At 41.0% G+C, this 22,583-nt stretch overlaps 1 pseudogene; it reads right to left on the reverse strand.

Annotated features, from left to right (window-relative positions):
• Nucleotides 1-14,309: 14,309 nt before the first annotated feature.
• On the reverse strand, nt 14,310-14,768 carry LOC107540680 (cyclin-dependent kinases regulatory subunit 2-like; annotated as a pseudogene).
• Nucleotides 14,769-22,583: the final 7,815 nt, after the last annotated feature.

Consider the following 22,583-nt stretch of genomic DNA (forward strand, 5'->3'; position numbering starts at 1 on the left):
TGCAATCTTGAAAGCAAACAATAAAGACCAAACATAATAAGATTGTAAATTTGCTTAAATTTAACTTTTGCAGAACAGCCTTGTTAAGAAAAAAAAAAAAATTATGGAAACAGATTGGCAATGTAATCCGCCAGTAGCTGGTCTGTGACTGAATGAGCCTGTGTCCTAATGGTCAGTCACTTTAACTCCGTAACTTTCCACGTTAGCATGTGCCCGGGAAAACAGGAATTTCTGTCGTGCATGTGATCACATTGTACAGAAATAACCTGTTTGTGTTCAGCTTCTCTAATCTTCCAGGGCATGAAGGGACTGTGGTTCCAGGGTGCCTAGTTCAAGGCGGAGCCCATAGTAGGGTCTTCAGGAGCTGCGTGTAGAAAGCCGCTCATGTTCTCCTTCATTCTGCTCTAGCCCTCTCCTCCCTCTCTTTTTCTTCTGCTCCTTCCTCCTTAGTAGTTTAAAGAGATGGACTAATGGAGCGACAAAGCGTACAGTCTCTAGAACCAGATTGCCTGGGCCCAAATCCTGGTTGTGGACTTTGAGGCAAAAAGCCTCGGTTTTTGTCATCTGTAAAATGGAGATAATGGAACCATTATGAGTTAGTTATTAAAGGGTTATTGTATATAAAGTGTTAGAACAGTGACTGCCTCATACTAAGAGCTCTCAGGTGATATTTGCTCCAGCGACTTAAGGTCCCGGGAACCAGACCCTTGCAGCCGTGTGATTCATGAAAGAAAATATCAAGCACGAAAGAGTACCCAAACTTGGTAAGGCCCTTGGGATCTGTGCTTCGTGAGCCACCTCTTCGCCACTAGCTAATGAGACTGCATAATTCACAAAGCAAGGTCCTTCACTTCTGCCTAGCAGTTCCCCCTAGCTGGCAATTAAGAAACATCCAAAAGGGCTGTTGCCCAAGGTTTGGTAATTCTCTACCCTGAAGGCTTAGCCCTGGTAGTGAAATCCACCCCATTCGATTTCCTATATGTCAAGAAATTCAAGAAACCTGCCTAAACCTTTCCCTTGGGATTCTTTTTGTTTATAATTCCTTCTTTTGGTTCATTCTCCTCTTCTGTTGGTTTTCCATAGTTATTCGTTTGATTTTCCCTTAGTCAACAATAGCTCATGCTACTACAATAGATTAACTAGTGAATCTCATCAGTATTCCTAGAATTTTTCTTAAGACACATGGCCAATTTCCATTTTTAAAGAGAAGTTATTTCATGAAATAATTTTGAAACTGATTGAGTCCATAAAGTGATGTATGTATGGAAAGCAAAGGGGTTCAGAACAGTTTCCCCAATACGTGCCACTTTTGCATGTGGGTTGTTTTGAGCTGAAGTTAATTGAGAGCCTGCAGGCTCATGAAAACTTTTACCTCTCCCTTAAAGAATTTAAATTAGGGGCCCTACCCATAATAAGAGTTATAACAGAAATAATTTTTGTGACCTACCTATAGGGCAGAACAAACATCCAATTACTGGACATCTGAATGACCTTTCCCCCCTCCGAAGCCCCAAGGCATCTTACCTCATCCTTAGCTCAGAATGCTGTATATGATAGCATGTGACCTAACTTTCTGATGCTAGTCTTTTATGAGAAAAATTAAAGGAGCAATACCTACAACTTTTAAGTGCAGAACTGTGAGGATGATGAAGAACCAGACTGACACACCTTGTAGTGGACTCTGGAGTCAGACCTGGACTTGAATCCTGCTCCACCACTTGTAACAGCCTGGCTTTGGGCAAGTTATCCAACCTCCCTACACCTCAATTTCCTCATCTGGAAAATGGGTGAAGGGAACCAAATGGTTTGCCACCCTGAACCTACCTTTTAGGATAATGATTCTAAACTGGTAATTAAGAAACAAGACTCAAAAGGAAACTTTGACACCCTGCCCCCATTCCTGTCCAAGAGATTCAGACCAAAAAAACAACAAAAAGACCTGCTTCAAGAAGATCTTAGGATGTTAGCCTTAGCCTAATTTGACTTAATTTATGGTAAGTAGGAGGGCAGCAGGTGGGGTCTTGTTAGCTAGATAGCCCCTATGTCCCATTGTTTTTAGTTGCCTGGCAAGAAATTGCCTGCCATGGATGTTCTGCTCTTCCTCAACTGCCTATAAATCTCCCACTCTCATTTCTCCAACCTAATACCCTGTACCGCCCACCTTTTCGCCTTTGTCCAAAATGTCATTTATACCCAATGTTGCCTCACTGTCTTTGGAATTTTCATGCCTGTGTGAATTCTCCATGCATATATATTAATTTCTTTTCTCCTGCTAATCTGTCTCTGTTAATTAGATTATTTGCCCAGCCAGAAGAGTTTATAAAGTGGGAGAAAAAGTATTAATTTGTTTTAGCCCCCCACATGGGCTAGTAATACCTACCTCATAGGTATATGATTTTAACAGAGATAACTGAGATAATGAGAGTGTTTACTGGAGTTCCTGGCACATAACAAGAACTCACTAGGCTGCCACTTCTATCGGTGTAGGGTACGGTCATTCCAGTGTGGCTTTAATAATTTTTTTTTATCCTCACCTGAGTGGAAGGGGAGTGGGGAGAGAGAGAGGAACAACGTTGTGAGAAAGACACACAGCAATTGGTTGCCTCCTGCACACACCATGACTGGGGCTGGGGGTTGAGCCTGCAACCGAGGTATGTGCCCTTGGCTGGAATCGAACCTAGGACCCTTTAGTCCGTGGGCCAACACTCTAACCATTGAGCCAAACTGGCTAGGGCCCAGTGTGGCTTTTAAAATCTTTTATTTGTATAGCACTAGCTCTTTTTTTCAAGCATCTTTGCATGTGGTATTTTATATGTGCACTTATGGGGTCAGTAAGGCAGATGGCATTCATTTTATTTTCATTTCTAAGGCACAGAGAAGTTAAATAACTTGCCCAAGTCCCCAGAAGAGGTTATGGTGCCTCCCTTAAAGCTAGAACCACAGCTTCCTGCCCCAGGCCCCAAGTGTTTCTTGTTTTGCCAACTAAAGCAGAGGCCATGACTTCTCTGCCCCATATCCTTTGCACCTAGCACTCAATCAATACTTGCCAGTTGAATGGGCTAATATTAAGAGAGCAGGTTAATTTGCTTTTTGAAGTAAAATAATAAATCTATTTCTAGGGAAATAGAAGATATGATTTGACATTTTTAGCATTTCTTAGCAAAATGGATATGAAATATAATATTAATCCAATAATGGATATTCCTTTTGTGCTTTACAGCAGAAATAGTGGCTGGAATAATCAAATATTTCATTTAAATTCTATTCTACAATATGGTGCTATTGTTATTTATGTTCGCAATATCCCCTTATTCTGTGCTACCCTAGATTTGGCTGGCATTTAATATTTTAATTTATTCTGTTTTTTTAGCTAAGCTTTGTTCTGCACTCAGAAACTCCAGCCAACTCCAAGCCTGAGATGGCAGTGAAGGTAAAGTGAAACAGTGTTTCTGACTGAATACTACGTTCTGAGTCCCAGAGCTGGAGCTGGAGTTGCAACCTGACACTCTGTGGGGACATGCTGCCCCCTGCTGGCCGTCAGAACCTATCAGCGCTCACCGTCAAAAAATAAAAACTGCTTTATGCTGACTGTATTTGAAGCCTTATAAAGCTAATAAACCACAATAAGCTTTTTTGACTATTTCTTTATTTCATCTAAAAGTCTCTCAAATTCTCTCAGCTTTTAAGCTTCATCCAAGTAAGAAAACAAATGTAAAGTGAATGAACTGTGACTATTTTCAGATGCAAATTGAGTAGTAAGAAGCCTACCTCCAAACATCCTGGGGATTTTTTGCTTGAGGAAATGAAAGAAAAAGAAGTAACTCTTAATCCCTTTGGCCAGAATTTAAGAATGGGGTCTCCACTGTGTTGTCAAAGATGGGAGAAAGCAGGCGCTCTCCCAGAGGCTGATGGGATTATGGAAAGGAATTTTATATCTATCGATGTTAACAATACACCTCCCCTTAGACCTAGCAATTCTAATTTAAGGAATTTAGCCTACGGACATACTGCAGGAATCAAAAGAATATATATCTAAGGGTTTGTTGCAGCACTGTTTTAACAGCCCAGGATTGGAAATCACTGAATTAGTCAAAGGTAGAGGCCCAGTTAAAGAAGTGATAGCATATCCATGTCATTAAAAAGAGCAAAACCACCTGGCCGCGTGGTTCAGTTGGCTGGCGCATCCTCCCACGCACCAAAAGGTTGCGGGTTCGATTCCGGGTCAGGGCACATGCCTAGGCTGCAGGGTCCATCAGAGGCCGGGACAGGTATGGGCAGCAACAGACGGATGCTTCTCTCTCTCCCTTACTCTCTTAGTCAAACATATCCTTGGATGAAGATTTTTAAAAATCTCCAAGATAAATTCTTTTTTTTAATTCTCACCCGAGGATATTTTTCCCAGAGAGAGTGGAAGGGGGAGAGAGAGAGAGAAACATCAATGTGAGAGAAACACATCAATTGGTTGCCTCCTGTGCTCACCCCAACCGGGCCCGGGATCGAGCCTGGAACCAGGGTACATGTCCTTGGCGAAAACTGAACTCGGGGCCCTGCACTCTGCAGGCCGACGCTCTAACCACTGAGCAAACTGACTGGGGCTCCAAGATAAATTCTTAAGTAAGGTGCCAAACAGTGTGTACAGTATAGTTCTATCTGTGGTTTAAAAAAAAAAAAGCCTAGATGGAAAAATAATATTTCCGAAGGGATCCACAAGAAATTGAGAGCCGTGCCTGCCACTGATGGGGGGAATCGGCTGGCCAGGGCACAGAAGTGGACCCACTCTTCATTACATACTAGTGTGCACTCTCAATTTTGTACCATTATTTATTCGCAAATAGATAATATTAGATAATTTATTCGCAAATAGATTAACAAGTCAGTGTACTCTGTGGCCTTCCTTCCCTGACTCCCACAAAACAAGTGAGTGGAAAACCAACATTCTCCAGCCCCTGGGGCCTCAGAACCACCCTCCCCTCCTTGGGAGCCCCCCTTCTTTCAATCACAGGTTCCTGAAAAGGATTTATAATTTTGCCTCAATTCATCCATCCTGTGATAACTGTGAGAGTCCAGATGGCACACACAAAAAAATCTTTCAGGAAAAATCAAGAAAAAAACTGAGTTGTAGAGAAAATAATAAGAAATCACTTGGCAAAGCACGTTTCCTCCTTTTGTTTCCCGTCATCGCCTCGAGTTAGGAAGGCTGTGGGGCAGAAGAGCTTGGGGTTGGGCAGAGTTTGCCACAGAGCTGAAGGCCTGCGCTGGGTGGGCTCATTCCCTTTAAGGGATCTTTTTAAGATCCCCCCTCCACTCCTGCGCAGGAGGTGGAATCAAGGCCTAATTGGGTTAATTAAATTCTAGTGTAAATGAAATCCCACTTCCACCTCACAGAGATGAATCCTCAGGCTACGAAAGTGCTACATCCGTTACCATTTATTTGCATATGAACAGGTCAACTTAAGAAATGTCCAAACCTATAGAGAATTTTTATGAGTTTATTTGAGCCAAACTGACGACAATTGGTGGGAAGCAAAATCTCAATGGATTGAGAAAATGCTCCAGAGAATGGCAGTGTTGCAGCTTATTTCATACACTACAGCCAAAGGAGGAGATGTAAGGAGGGCAGGTTACATGAAGTCCACTGGTGACAGATTAGGAAGGCGGGAGAAAGCAGAGAGGCGGAAATCTCTAGGATTGGATAAAAAAGTAAAATAGAGAGACACTTCTTTTACATTGGCGGGTACAGCATAGTTAACGATCAACATTTACAGCATGTAGAGATGGAATGTGGGGGACTAGACAATGAGGGGTTCTGTGGTCTTGTGCTCAGGTGTGGTGGGTATAGAGCTGGGGTATGGAGGAGTCCAGGCGAATGCGATCACTCTCACACTCCAAGGGCTTGTTATCTTAGATGCAAAAAGACAATGGACAGGCTTATCTAAGGTAAAGACTGACCTTTGTTAAGGAAGCTACAGGACCAGGATGTGACTACCCACCATGACTCACCTTTAGTTAGGAATTTTATGTTCTGACCATCCTATGTGGTCACTTTTGGTCTCTGAGTTTGTAGGGCCCACGATGCAGGCCTTCCCTAAGCTTGTCAGACTTAACATATGGCCCCCTTTTCATCCACAACCCTAAATGATCTTTTGCTTGTAAATAATGAGATTGGAAATGTGGGAAGGTATGTGTATTTTTCGTACTGGTCTGATTTTTAGTCTTATTTCCACGTCCCTTTGTTTTCCCAGGTCTTTCACTTTATATTAGGTTTAAAGCAGAAGGGTTCCTTATGCTATTGGAGATTAGTAACATTTTAAGGGGCCAGGAAAATTGGATTAAATATTATATAAACCAAAGAATGTTATAACATATCACACAATGGTACGTGTAATGAAATGTTATGTTGAGACAGAAACAGGGACAGAATTTTGAGACTCTGTGAAATCCTTTCTAAATCTGTAACTGCGGTTGTTGAAGATCCCACTCAGCAATATCTAAAGCAGAAGCAGCTTACATCTTACCCAATATAGCCTTACTATGCCACTCTAAGGAAGAAAGAACACTCTGTATTAAAATAAGACCAGATGAATTTAACTAGCAAGGTTGATGAGGGATTTCTCCATTGAGAGCCATATATTTGTATATAGATATTTGAGTTTTTTTAAAAAAAAAACTCCTTTGCCTGGCCAGGAGTGGCTCAGCGGTTGAGCGTCAGCCTAGGATCCAGGCGATCAGTGTTCAATTCCTGGTCAGGGCACGTGCCCAGGTTGCGGGCTAGATCCCCAGTTGGGAGCATGCAGGAGGCGGCCGATCAGTGACTCTCTCATCATTGATGTTTCTATCTCTCTCTCTCTCTCCCTTCCTCTCTCTGAAATCAATAAAGATATATTTTGAAAATAAAATAAATTTTAAAAAACTCCTTTCAATATTCTTTTACAGCCCTAGCCGGTTTTGCTCAGTGGTTAGAGCGTCAGCCCATAGACTGAAGGGTCACAGGTTTTATTCCAGTCAAGGGCAAGTACTTGGGTTGCAGGCTCAATCCCAGGTCTCAGTCTGGGTGCATGCAGGAGGCAACCAACCAATGTGGCTCTCTCACATGGATGTTTTCTCTCTCTCCACATCTCTTCCACTCTAAAAAAAAAAAATTTTTTTTAATTTAAAAAAAATTCCTTTACATAGTTTTTCAGATTTTAAGAGTAATATATGTCCAAATTTTTTAAAAATTGGAAAATATAGAAATTATAACAAAGAATATTAAAATTACCCATAGCCCACTAACCAGAAGTAACCACTAATAAATTAATACTTTCTTTTTGTGTGTGTATAATATATATATGTTTAAAGTTTGCTTATTTGTTTTGCTGAATTAGAAACAAATGTACATAAAGTTTTTATCTTGCTTTTTTCACTCAATAGAAAGTAGAAAAACAATAAATCACAAAATTTGAGGTCACATTACTACAAGTTTAATGAAATAAGTGAGGTTGTAACAGTGAAATGCTGGTCTCTCTGACTCCACCTTGTTCAAGCCTGCTTTGCTCCTGTGGCCTCCAGGCTAATAGCTTCTGCTTAGTCTTGTATATGGACATGCTCATCATTAGAGGAATTCTGCTTGTGGCGTGAGGAGATAAGGGAAGTATGTACCCTTTGTCAAAGATTTTCAGGAACCACATGACTAAACTCACATCAACTAGCACCAGATGTTTGCTGGCGCCCAGGTGTCTGCTGTGGTCACTCGCCTTTTGCCCCACACCCATTTCTCCTTTTCTTGACATAAAAGAAATCTGAACTCTGTACTTTCTTAAGATGAATTTGAGGTACCACTGGGAGGGCTCCCATCTTCTCGGCTGGCACCTTCTCAATCAATAAACCTTTCCTTACTCCAAACTCTGATGTTTTGAGTTTTGACCTTTTTCAGTGTCAGGCACAGATATTGGACTGGTATCAGGGTGACCTGTACAGGTGGCCAGCCAGGATTTCTGCAAGATGCAAATCCACCCAGGTCCTGGCTTCAGTGGCTTTGGACAGCAACAAGTCCCAGGTTGGGAGCACATGCTAGAGGAAATCAGACCCTTCTGAGGGGGTGTGGTTTTAAAGAGTCTCCTAGAGTTCAAAATCACTAGTCATGCCACTATAGCTTTATTAATTAGCAATAAAGGATGTAGAATACATTGTGAAGCATTAATCAGTAAAAGGCGCACATTTGATTCAATGAGTAAACAAATAATTCAAAATAATTAGCATTTATTCCCTGAATGTGTAGCTGCCATTTCGAATAAGGAAGTTTAAAAATATCATGCTTAATTTGCCATTGTTGTTTTTTTTCTCTTTAATTGCATCTGCCACCTCCTGTTAATTTGAAACAAATTAAACCCTGAAGGCAGGATCCAAAAATAAGGCACCTAAGCAGATTTCACTTTGGGGCAAAATTATACAAACAGCTTCTTCCATCTTCAAAAGGGTGAATCATTCTTTTCCAGAAGTGATAGACTATTTTCTGTCTCAATAGCATGCCCCAGTAAGTGACATCCCATTTCCTTTGCCATATTCTGTTAGTTAGAAGCAAGTCACAGGTCCCACACACATTTGAGGAGATTCCACAAAGGTGTAAGGCAAGAATTATTGGGAGTGTGAGGGCTAAAAAAATAATACTTTTCCTCCCACCTTCTAAGTTTTTCTAGCTAGGTTAATAATCCATTGACAGATAGATTAACAAGAGAAAATCAAAATTTTAATACATGCTTATGGGGAATTCCCATAAGCATGCTAATTCCAAAGACAGTGAGGCAAAATTGGCTATATTTTGGACAAAGGAGAAAAGTGAAGTGGGAGTCTTAGATGTTAAAAGTGAAAATGGATGATTTGCAGGTAACTGAGGAAAAGCAGAACATACATGGCAGGTAAATTTTGCTAGGCAACCCAGACACAGTGAGACATAGGGAGTGATATAGTAAACAGGCCCCAATTTAGCCCTCCCATTCACCACACTCAATTCAAATTAGACTGCTAAGGCTTTCCCTCTATTGATTTTTAGAGCCCAGCCAGCTTGGCTCAGTGGTTGAGCATGGACTCATGAACCTGGAGGTCATGGTTTGATTTCGGGTCAGAGCACATGCCTGGGTTTCAGGCTTGATCCCCAGAAGGTGGTATGCAGGAGGCAACCCATCAATGACTCTCATCACTGATGTTTCTGTCTCTCTCTACCTCTCCCTTCCTCTCTCTGAAATCAATAAAAACATTTTTTTAATTGACTTTTAGAGAGAGAGAATGGGAGAGAGAAACATCGATGTGAGAGTGAAACATCCATCAGCTGCCTCCTCCATGCCCCATACTGTGGCTGGAGCCACAACGCAGGCATGTGCCCTGACCAGAAATTGAACCAGCAACATTTTGGTGCACAGGGCGACACCCAACCAATTGAGCCACACGGGCAAGAGCTCAAAGGTTCTTTCTGAGTTTTGTTTCTTAATAACCAATTTAAATTGGATATCCCTCAAAAAAATAAAAAATAAAAAAATAAAATAAATAAAATAAAATAAAATAAAATAAAATGGATATCCCAAAAGGCAAAACTTTTGGTTCCCTTCAGAAACCACCTTAGAATTTGTCTTCTAAGTCTTTGAGATCCACTGAGTATTTTACACTTACAATGCATCTCAAATCAGAACAACCACATTTCAAGTGTTCAATAGCCACAAACTAGTAGCTACCATATTAGAAAGTGCTATTCTGGAACAACGAAGCCCAGAGATCTGGAAATTATATGGGACCAAACACTGGTGTAAGCAATCATGTTTTTGTATAGAGAATTCAAGCTCAAAAACATTGGAAGCATAAAAGTATAGAAGGTTAATAACATTTTGTTGTTTTTAGTAGGTAAAGAATTTATTACTATCATTTAAAATGTCAGTTAAAATTCGGATCCTCAAAAACAAATAGAGCCTGAAAGTAGGTTTTGCATTTGTTTTTACTTCACGCTTGCCCTGGTTTATTGGGCAAGTGCTATAGGCTGAAAGAGAGTTAAACAAAGAATTTACAGAGAGCTAGGCAACCATAATATCAGAGGGCTCCCAGGAAGATATCTTGGTAAGTAATCTTACACTTTCCCCCTCTATTCCTAGCAGGACCACTTTAGCCAGCCAACACAAAGAATTGATCCCTTCCTTGCATGACATTTTACCAGAAACAGAAGACTCAGAGGAGGGATGAAGATGGGGTATTTTGCAAGCAATTCTCCAGTTTCCCACTTGACTGCTATGTGAGGAACCACTGTATAAAGAGGATCTGATCCCTGTTAAATTAATTAAACAAGGAGGCCGTTAAACTAAGGTGCTCTAGTGCCTTAGCAGCTTACATCAAACCAGAATCTAAGCCTGCCAATGACTCAGGGTTATGAAATTAAAACCTAAGGACAGCCAATCACAAACAGCCAACTAGGTTTTTTCAAATAAGACAAGTGTTGAAACCACAGCCAATCAAATAATTTTCTGGCTTTGCTTCTATTTTCGTTGTTATTAATCCTCACCTGAGGATATTTTTTCCATTGATTTTTTAGAGAGTGGAAGGGGTGGGGAGTGGGGGAAAGAGAGAAAGAAACATCTATGTGAGAGAGATCCATCTATTGGTTGCCTCCCACACAAGCCTGGACCAGGCCAGGGATTGAACCTACAACCCAGGTATAAGCGATCATGTGTATGTATAGAGAACTGACCGGGAATGGACCTGGTGACCCTTCGGTTTATAGGCTGATGCTCTATCCACTGAGCCACACTAGCCAGGGCTGCATCTATTTTACAAAAGTCTTAACCTGGCTCCTCTCTGTGGAGCTCTCCAAACAGCTTCCGGTCTGGAGTTGTCCAATTGGAACGGAGGCTTCACAATTTTAATGTGCCTCAGTTTATCTTGTAACACCTCAGAGCACGAGCTAGCATTCTGAATATGAGTGCCTGTTTCCTTACTAAACCTGGGCATCTTACGTGCAAGCCAGTGGGCTCACTCCAGCTCCTCCCAGCTCTTCCTGTGCCACACAGCACTCAGTTCAAACATTGATTATATGTGCAAATGTGCGCTAGCTTTGGTTCACATAATATATTCATGCATCTGTTCTCGCGCCTTCTTTGTCACCTCTCTAAAAACACCTCTCCAAACCTATCTCAGCTTCTTGTTGGAATTTCCAGTGCCATTTCCCCACCTGCCTCCTTGATGTTTCTCTCTGAATATTCCCCTTTCACATTCAGCTCAACATATCTAACTACGCAACAGCAAATCTTCAGCACCCTGCCGTGGCCTGTCAGCCTCCGCAGGGACTGGAGGCATTCTGCAGAGTGGAAGCTGGGGGGCATCAGAAGAACGCAGTGGCACCGTCCAAGTCAGGGCTGTTTGCGCACAGAAAGTGGATCCCATGAGTCTGAGTTAGTTTAATCTTCTCAATGTACATAATCATATGTGCAGGCATGAATGAATCAGAGTTATTTTCTCCTATATCCTAAAAAACCCTTGGCTGTGGGATGGGAAGTAATTCCTTTAGAGTGCCTCAGTACAACCTAGGTAACCCCTTCCGCCAGCTCACACCAAGGCTATAGGGTATTCAAAACCAAAATCCGAGTACATTTAAAAGATCTTACTGATTTTATTTAAGGATACATGAGTTGGGCAGCATCCCATCTAGCACATAGGAACATAGAAAGGTGCTCTGAAAAGCTATACAAATGAAAATCTTTTGTAGGCAAAAGGGGCAGGCAAAGGACGTTTCTAACAAAGAGGGGATTGTTTCAGGTGAGGTTACTTCCTACGAGGGACCCAAGGGGTCTATTGGGTGGGTTACCTCACGAGAGCTCACCAGGCAACTAAAGATTGATTGGTTAAAGGCTATATTCCAAGGAGATGCTGAAACAAGTTAAGTGAGGCCTTAAGTCTTGGTTTGATGATGTGGACTTAGCACAAGTGACTCTGTTTTGGACCTACTGTTTCTTTTTTAACAGGGGGCATTCAAGACCTACAAAATGGAATTAAAAAACTCCTTAGTCATGGTTCCCCCAGTGACTATAACTGGTAATATGAAAATTACCTCCTAAATCTTTATCAGTGACTCACAGTAGGATGAAATATAAGACTCATAAAATGTATATTGGAAGTGGGATAGAGAAATGATAGTACCTAATTTGATTTTATGTGACGAGTAGGTAAGTGGGAAGACTAGCCTATTTATAAAAATGCCCTTGCTCATTAAATTCTTGTAGAAAGAGTAACATTATTTTTTAAATTGTGCAATTCAAAGAGTATTATGATCATCGATACCATTGTTCTCTCCTACTGATTCACCTTTTACCAAAGAATTCTAAGAGGCCAAGATTTCATTTATTGCCTAGATCTAACGTAATATATTTGTAAAAAATAAAATTCCAGACTGAGAGTGTTATAGACCGAATGTGTCTCCCCAAAAATTTTTATATTGTAGGAGAGGGAAAATATTCATTCTAAGTTTCTGGCTGAGGCCTCTATAACAAAAGACAGATTAACAAGAGAAAAACAAAAGGAAGTTTTTTAAAAGTATGTATACTTCATGTATACATGGGAGATACCCAGGGAAAAATCAGTATCTTTCAAGGAGGTGGCTCAGAATTTAGGTTTAAATACCATCTTCAACTAAATTAATTTTTTTTTTTTTTTTAATAAAGGAAGGTTTGTGGGGGAGGCCAGTTTTGAGTAAGTGCCTTCTCCATTGATAAGAGCCTCTTGAGATTTAGAGTCAACCTTCTTTCTAGTACAGTAGAGAGAGGGAGACTCCTTTACAAGTGGGGATTTTCTTGATAAATATAAATTCCCCTTACAAAAGACTAACTTCTCTGTTTCTAGAGCTCCTCCTGTGTCTGCTGTTTCCCAAAATAATCCTTATGCCAAAGAGGCGTATTTGGGGGTGGCACATTCTGCCATCCTTTACTATGCTGAAACATAGCCCCAAGGTGGAGGTGGGCCTTTGGGAGCTGTTTAGGCAATTGGGGATTAGTTTCCTTATAAACAAGACCCCTCAGAGTTTCCTCACCCCTATGCCATTGTGAGGACACAGTGAAAAGAGGACTGTCCAGGAACCAGGAAGCAGGCCTCACCACACACCCAATGTGCTGGCGCCTTGATCTAGGAATTCCCAGACTCCAAAACTGTAAGAAGTAAATTTGCTATTTATAAGCCACCCAGTCTATTGTATTCTGTTATAGCAGCCCGAATGGATTAAGACACAGAAGGGTATGGGCATATCCAGGCCTGCCCTTAAACCCATGATGGGGTGGGGGGAGTCTGTCCCCTGCCTTAGTACGTGCATCTCTAGGATGGGCCCACTCTGTAACTAACAGGCCCAGGAAACACTTCTCCACATCTCTCACCCTTTGTCCACAAAACAAAAGGCACCTGAGTACAAATGCCAGGATGGCTGTGCCACCGCCAAAGTGGAAGGCGGACACTGCTTCGGGTTTGGGAAAGGATGTGAATGGCACAAACACTTTGGGTAAGAGAAAAACAGAATAAATTAACTTGTCGCTTCTTCTGAGATATAGTGAATACAGCAGTTTTTTGCACGACATTATAATTTCCCAGGGGCTGAAGGTCCATTTTCTTGCTTTTCTTCATGTTCTAACTTGTGGTTCTGGAGGTTCTCATGTCTTAGGGTGATATTCAGCACTATTGCCCAGACTGCTGAGGAATATCTTGCCAGAATAAATATAAACTTGCATATTCATGAATTTGTTATAACAGGCATGAAGCATATTTACACTGGTTGTAAATGAAAATGTAATTGATACCAATTATTTACACTGGAAACAAGATGACATTGAACACAAGAATTTAAATTGCTTTGTTTTTACTAAACTATTTAGTAGTGTTCAATTAAATTTTTGAAAATTTTTATTTATTGATTGATTTTAGAGAGAGAAAGGGAGAAACATCAACTTGTTGTTCCACTTACTTATGCATTCATTGGTTGATTCTAGTATGTGCCCCGACTGGGAAATCAAACCCGCAACCTTGGAGTATCAGGACGACTCTCTAATCAACTGAGCTACCTTCCCAGGGCTTTAGTTTTTTCAAAACAAATTTTTAATGTCAGCTTTTTTTTTTTAACTAGAAGAAATTTTATCTCAAACACCTTAGAGTAACCTACTTGCAGTTGCATTTAACTGAGCTCTGTTATGAAGAATACAGCTCATGCACAGGTATGGATGAATAATTTGTACATTTTTCAAGTATTCACTGAAAACTACCTTATATATACATATACATCAAATTTGAAAAAGATTTAGTTGACAATCCCCAGATATACTTCATTTTTGTTGATCTTTTGGAAAAGGTCGTCTAAAGAAAAGAACACGGCCTGGCCGGGTGTGGCTCAGCGGTTGAGCATCGACCTGGCATCCAGGAGATCAGGGTTCGATTCCCGGTCAGGGCACATGCCTGGGTTGTGGGCTAGGCAGCTGATCAATGACTCTGTCATCATTGATGTTTCTATCTCTCTCTCTCCCCTTCCTTTCCTCTCTCTGAAATCAATAAAGATATGTTTGAAAAAAGAAAAGAAAAGAATACGTGGTTCTGGCTCATGAATCATGTCATGAACCCAGCCTAGACTCTTGGACACCAAGTCTCCTCCACTCCTCTTCTGCCATCAGCTGCTTTTTGGGTACTTGTTTGGAAAGTTCTCTGGGTAACATGACATGCTGGTACTCACACTGCTCCTACTGCTCGTGGGAGGATTTGTCTGAGTAGCAGATCTGCTTGTGGGCCATCCTGCCAGCAGGTGAGCGGAGCCCAGGAGAAGCTATGGGGCGAGAAGAGCGGGGGCAGCGAATCAACCGTCCACGTGCTACTAAGGAAACAACTCGATTGGGACCAACCCTAATGTCAGCTTTTTAAAAATTTTATTAAAATGTTGATCTTTGTCAATAATTTGTTCTTTGCTTTTTAATTTTAGTTGAATATTTTAGAAGAAAAACAACTTTTTAAAATACATATATTAAGTAATCTTACTTTTTCTATTGTTTGTGTTTATTTTAATATACATTTTAATAAAAACCTATTTAAATAATATTTAAATACAATTATACTTTTAAAAAATTTTTAGATCATTGCTAAAAATCTTGATAACAATGATTTCGCTGAAGTGAAAGAAAAATAGATTTAAAGAAATATTTATGAACTATGTATGTTTTTTTGGTCTCACCTCCAAATCAATAGCCAATCAATAGAACACTCAGATATATGCAATAATAATTAGATTTAGTCATATTTACCAACTTTCTGTCCCATGAGAACCAGTGCTTTCAATATGTTTTATTTTTTGTCATTATGAAGGTATATTCATCAATGTAGGAGGGTGAAGCACATTTTATTTAACAGTTGTTCACTTGATTTATAGCTTTTAAAAACTTAGACACTTGGAATGTACCTTCATTTGTATGCTCACCCTGCATGTCAGTGACCTAGAATGAATTAGGTGCCTGTTATTAATCCATCAGAATTAAAAGCGTGGCACTTTTACTCACAACTGGCATCCCTGCAGTCATTCAGAAATAAGAGATGCCCTTTTAAAAATGAAGCTATTCCTGAAAGCTGCCCATTTATAATGCTGTCTTATGATTGTATGTTGTGGACAGTAATGGATAGACCAAAGACATCCTTTGTCGAGTTACATGCAGGAAAGTCATCTATCACAAAGGAAAGAGAAAAACTCAGCAGGAGAAAGAAAGCAGATAAACTGAAGTAGACATTTTAACTGATGTTGAAAAGACCATATCAATGAGCCCATAATAGATAAGAGGGTGAGATTTTGTCAGATTTAATGGCCGGGGAAACAAGAAGAGGAATCAGTCACTCCTAGAGACAGAAACACGCTGATGAAGAGCCAGGAACTTGTTCAGAGAAAGGAGGAGTGAGCACACACGGAGAAGAACAAAAATCAAGATTTGTAGAACGTCCCCCAAGTGCCAGGCCCAGTGCCAAACGCAAACATACTTTGATACCTTCAACTGCACAACACAGCAGTTTTTAATAGGATTTAATATATGAAAGCTATATGAGGGGGACTACTCAACACCTGATGCAGATAGGGCAAAATTCAAACCTGTTAATAAAGCACCACCACCTGACCCCACGGTCCCCTCCCCCAGACACTGCACTTCTCACTGTCCCCAGCACAGCAGCCGTTCCATACCTCTGTGCCTTTGCACGTGCTGGTCGTGCGGCTGGAGGTGCCTGACCTGGCAAGCTCCTACTCATCCTTCAAGCCTCGCCATAAATGTCACCTCGGTGAAGTCTTATCAAATCCAACCAGCCCCGGCAAGTTTTTCCTTTTCCCGCTTCCACAAAACTCTCCATATCCTTATACACATTAGAACGTAGCATGTTGCATTACCATGCGTCTAGCTCCTCCTTCAGTACTCCTCCCGGGCAGTGCAGTCCACCGGCACCTACACTGTTCCTGGAACATGGTAGGGATGTAATAAATGCTCACTGACTGAAAGAATAATTGAATGAATGAACGTACACAGGCACTATTTATACACACACAACAGACGTGTAAGCAACCAGCTAGACTACCTCAGTGTGTGTTACTTTCGTCTTAGTTCGGTCTGCTGGGTAAGATCTGAGCGTTACCCTCCTTTCTTGGCAATGTGTTTGAGACACAGGAAACAAGTGGATGATTCAAATGACATATGACATGTGTTAACATATAACATGACAACAACAGATCACTTGAGAGTAGTGTATCCGATTGAGCTCTCTGCAGTGATAAAATATTCCATATTTGCACTTTCCGATATAGTAGCCGGTAGCCACATGCAGCTACTGAGCACTTGAAATGTGGTTAAGCGCGACTAAGAAACTAGATTTTTAAATGTTAATTAATTGAAAGTAATCACATGTGGCTAGTAGCTACTATATTGGACAGCACAGCTCTAGACTATCGTTAACCCACAACATGAGGAAGCTCTAACTCACTGTAATTTTTCTCAACGAAGAAAACCCCAAAACTTCAGCCACTGACAAGCTGATTAATCTTAAGAACTTCCTTAATCTTTCTGTTTCTCATTTCACTCACCTGTAAAGCTAGCAAGAGGGACTAGATGATAAAAGAAGACTGACAGCTCAAAGCTCCGAGAAGGTGTAAACCTTTGGGCTCATTCTCCCTGCCACAGAGAGCCCTCTGGAGGGACAGCTGAAGGGAGCACCCCTTTAATGCTTCTCAAAGTGGGGGGCAGACGAGCACCAATGCACCCATGTAGATTCCTCCAGAGAATTATAGATGGCAGGTTCATTCCAACCCAAGAGTCAGAGGACCATGCTGAAAACAGCTAAGGGCAGGGGAGTCCCGCGCTCAGTCTTAAAGGAGAAGGGAAAGGCCTCGCTAGTCAAAGCAACGCATCCTGGGGCCCTTTCAGTTCTCCGGGTTCCAGCAGTCAGCTGCCTTCCCGCGGTGGGGTAAACCACTTGGCTCCCTTCCCTTAGGAACTTTTGTGCCTAGAGAGAGCGAGGCTTGCAAATCCAGCTGCGTTTATAATCAGGTTAACTTAAGCCTAATTTTCTCATTTTCACCTCTGAAAAAAAGCACTTTGCAATTCCTAAACTTCAGGGAGAGAAAATGCTAAATCCCCTCCCCAAGTTCTCTGAGACAACTGGGTTCATGTGTGCATAACTTGGAAAGACCTATTCAGTCCCTTTTTCTTAAAAAGGTAGAAGGAAGTCAGAGAGAGGGAGGAAGAGGGTGGGAGAGAGAGGAAAAAGAAAGAAGGAGGAGGAGAGGAGGGGAGGGGAGGGGAGGGGAGGGGAGGGGAGGGGAGGGGAGGGGAGGGGAGGGGAGGGGAGGGGAGGGGAGGGGAGGGGAGGGGAGGGGAGGGGAGGGGAGGGGAGGGAGGGAGGAGGAGGAGGAAGGGGGAACAGTTGCTGTAGCTTTGGGCTGGCCGTTCTCAAACTTGAGTGTGCATGTGAATCACCTGAGAGCTTGTCAAACCAGATTTCTGGGCCCTACTCCAGAGTTTCTGACTTGGTAGGTCGGGAACAGGACCCCCCACTTTGTGCATTTCTAAGTCCCCAAGCGATGCGAATGCAGATAAGGATCCCGGTGTCACAGTTGGAGAACCACTACTCAAAGTCATCAATTGCTTCGGCCCTCAGCTCCTTTTCTTGCAGTGCCTTATAGGGTTTCAGTCAGTTCCTCAAAATGAAAAGGCGTGTAAAAGTGTGTGCATACAGAGAGGGGCTTAATTATATGTTTCCTGGCTGTCCTCCCGCTGCAGGTCAGCTCTGCGGCCTGGATGCGTGGGGGCTGCTGCCAGGAAGGTGACCCAGTGGGAATGCCTGGGCCACCCATCAGCCAGTCCCAGGCACCTGGCCCGCACCCTGCGCACAGAGGGGCAGCGTTTTCCTCAGAGCATCACAGGTCTGTCTTGGTCATTTACAAGAGGAAAGTTCATATTTTCGTGCAGAGGCCATGGGTAAGGATGATTGAATGATCTGATTCGTTAAAGGGTGTTAGAGAGAGACCCTGCCTATCAGCAAGGACCCAGAGCTCATTGCTTCTATTTTTTTAAAGCTCACATTTACATATTACATACCCCGTGCCATGCACTGTTCTAAGTACTTACATATATTAACTCATTTCATCTTCGCTATCCTTTAAGATAGATATATTATCATGCCTACTTTACAGTTAAGGAAACTGAGGCATAGAGATTAAATGGCATGGGCAAAGTCACACTGCTAACGAGTAGCAGAACCAAGATTTGAACCAAAGATATCTGGCTTCAGAATTCCTGCTCATCGCCATCCGACAGAATTCTGGTGTTTTCTGTGCCTCATGCCCCCAGCTCCTCTTACTATGTCGACTGGAAAATTTGTGTTGAACAGCCAGCCGGTGCTGAAGGCATGGCCAGCCTTTTAACTGGTGCTTGCCTGAATTTCTAATGAACATTTATCCTGGAACTGGAACTGGTACATGCGGAACTCATTGTGGATACTAGGGTAGGAAAACGGGAATAAAACATGGTTTTCACCCCCCGGGAGCTGACAATCGGAAGTGGGTAGAGAGGTAAACAGCCAGCTGGAATTTATAGTTTCTCTTACATCAGTGACAATTTCGTCTGCTGGATTAGATTTGTGAGGTGCCTTCCTACTTTAACAATGTCCTTGAAGGAGACATGGAAAATAGCTCTTACTTACTTGTGTCAGGCACTGTAATAAACACGGTACACAGGTAGGATTGCCACGTAAAATAGAAGCCACTAGGTTAAATTTCAATGCATATGTCCATTGCAATATTTGGACATACTTATGCCAAAAACGTATTTGTTCATCTGAAATTCAAGTTTATTTGGGCATGCTGTACTTTTATTTGTTAAATCTTGCAGCCCTATACACAGACTGTCTTATGCTCACAATAATTCTGAGGTAGGTACTATTATTATCTCCATTTCACAGATCCAGAAACTGAGACATAGTCAAATTAAATAACTTATCCAAAGTCATACATCTATCTGTTAACACACACTTTAGAAGCCAAATTCTTAGGCTGCTTTGTTTCCACCAATGGCAATTTTGTGCATTTATGTTGAAAACTACCATCACCTGTCTCACCGAACCTTGTTTTCTGAACTTGTTCTCAAATTATCAGAGTATACCTCATTCACTGACCAATATAAAGCTCTGGGTCCTAACTGTCAGAGTTAAAAAAGAGATTTAAGTATTATATAAATGAAGGATAGAAACAGCACTCATGATGGCAAAAATCAGATCTGTACTTTCTAAGGATGTGTTTTATTGCCGTAATACATACAAAGGGAAGGGAGAGAAAGACCAGATGCTGGAACCTCGTGATACCAGAGAGCTGCAAGCTCAGCCACAAAGCTGCTCTGGGGGACAGATGGCATTAATGGCATTGTAAGTTTGCACACTGGAGCATCTGAGATTACTCAAACAGCAATAATCTTGGTTCTTCTTATGACAATTAAAACTGCCTGACAGCAAATAAGTGAGTTTAACTTGATTCTGTGTGATATTGATTCATTCTGCACTACCCCTCCCCTTACCAATCGTTTTTCTCCAGCTGTTTTTAAAAGAAAACAAAGCCCATCTAATACTGTGCCAAGCATTTAAAGCACCACTGATCTTCCCCTTTAGACCCAAAGCAAAGGCTATTTCCTGATCAGACTTACAGGCTTATCAAAAGGTCAACATTAGATTACAGGCTTTGAACTTTATGCTTTACCAACATGATACAATTACTTATGGTAGCTCTTTCATTTTCTCTACTTGTTTCCCTTAGCAGAAAAGGGAGTTTTCATGGCCACGCCATAGGATTTGTTTCTGTTTAAGCTTTAAATACACAGGGTTGCACCATATGAAACTGTTATCTTTGTAGGTTAAAAATGGACAAATATCAGCAATCTCCTATGATTCAACTTAATATAAATACACATGACATATCTGCCATTTGCAACAACATGGATGAACCTAGAGGACACTATACTAAGTGAAATAAGCCAGACACAGAAAGGAAAAAACCCCCTGCATGATCTCACTTATATGTGGAATCTAAAAAAGTCAAATGTATAGAAACAGAGAGTAGATCCGTGTTTCCCAGGAGAGGGGAGGTGGAGGAAATGGGAGGTGTTGGTCAAAGGGCACAAAGTTGCAGTTATGTAGGGTGAATAAGTCTGAAGATCTAAGGTACAGCATGATGACTGTAGTTAATGCTATACTGAATACTGGAAGTTTACTGAGAAAGTATGTTTCAGGTGCTCTCATTGCACACACAGAAATAACTATGCGAGATGATATGCTAATTAGCTAGACTAGTAATCATTTCACTCTATGTATATTTCACTATATATATCAAACCATCACATTGTACACCTTAAATACATACAATTTTTATTAAAAATAAAATTTTAAAGAATGCACATGATATATAAATCAATGCAACCATCCTTTGTTCTTCCTGGTTATTGTAACAATAACAAAAAAATTCTCTAAAAGTTTCTGGTTACCTGTATACTATGCACCCAAATATGAATCTTAGAAATTGTGGGATAGCAGAGAATGAGTAGTGGCAAGGGGAGTGTTCCTGGAAAATTAGAACAAATTACGGATTCAGAGCTTGAATGTAATTTCACAAAATATGAAAAGCTACCCTAGAAAATATTCCAAACCACATAGTTTGAAGAACTGAGGATACTGCTAACCAAAGAACTTTTCCTTTTCATTTTACTAGTAAGCTATAATTTTTGGTTTGTCCTTCGGGCTAAGGTAGAGAACAAATGAAAAGCACATTTCTTTTTAATAAGTGCCATTTTCCCCAACGTAATCTTTGATACTTAAATATACATTTTTGGGCCGAGACTGTTTTCATTGTTTCACATTTTGGGTCACTTGATGCCTTATTATTATTGGCATTGTCTTACCATCCCTATTGACTTTAAGATCCTTATAACAGGGAACACTGTTAGGTTTGTACACCTTTGAGAGGGTGGGGGTCCAGAATGAGTCACCCCAAGATGTGCCTCTGTGGTCTGCAAATTGTTTTGAGCTAAAGGCAACGTTAGCCTTGGGCTCAAGAGAAACTCCTGTCCCTCTCTTTAACTACCTAGAAGAACTTGAACAGAGGCCTTGCCCATAATAAGTTTATCAGCAATAAACTTTTTGACCCACTTATCTGGCAGGGAAAACTATTTTCTAAACATCTGCTCTTCTTGTCACCCTGCAATGACCCTTTGAAGCCCCAGGTGCATTACCTCAGCCCTAGCTCAGGATGTCTTGCATACCTCCATCCCCTTCCGCCCAAACCTCTCATGCATGCGGGGTCTCCGACTCTCTCATGTGTGTGGGGTTCCCTTACAGAAGTATGTATGAAATTTGATTATTTTCTCTTGGTAATCTGTTTCATGTCTATTTGATTATTAGACCAGCCAGAAGAACTTGGAGGATAGAAGAAAGTTTGTTTCTTTCCCACAAGGGAATGAGTCATAATTAAAATATGCAATCGATCACTTTACATTTGCATTGAACAGTAGTAGCCCTTGCAGGTTTCTCAAAACCTGAGGTGATTACCATAGTGATCTATGCTTAGTAAATGATCAACAAATCAACAAATTTAACATACTGTACCAGTAATCCCAACCGTGATCCAAAGAATGGCATTGAAAATACTTGTGGGAGGCAGTTAAAGCAGTTCTTAGAGAAAGATGTATACCCTTAAATGCTTATATTAGAAATTAAGAGAGGCTAAAAGTTGTTAAGCATCTAGCTAAAGAAATTAGAAAAAGACAACAAAATAAACCTAAAGAAAGTAAAAGGAAGAAACTGATTAAGAAAAAACAAAATTAGAAAACGAAGATAAAATGAAAAGAATTTTTTAAAAGCCAAAAGTTGGGTATTTAAAACACTATTAAAAATGACAACCTCTGGCAAGATAGATGAAAGAAGAAAGAAAGAAAGAAAGAAAGAAAGAAAGAAAGAAAGAAAGAAAGAAAGAAAGAAAGAAAGAAAGAAAGAAAGAAAGAAAGAAAGAAAGAAAGAAAGAAAGAAAGAAAGGAAGGAAGGAAGGAAGG

This window comes from Miniopterus natalensis, chromosome 5 (assembly GCF_054644295.1).
Source record: "Miniopterus natalensis isolate mMinNat1 chromosome 5, mMinNat1.hap1, whole genome shotgun sequence".
NCBI classification, from domain to species: Eukaryota; Metazoa; Chordata; class Mammalia; order Chiroptera; family Miniopteridae; genus Miniopterus; species Miniopterus natalensis.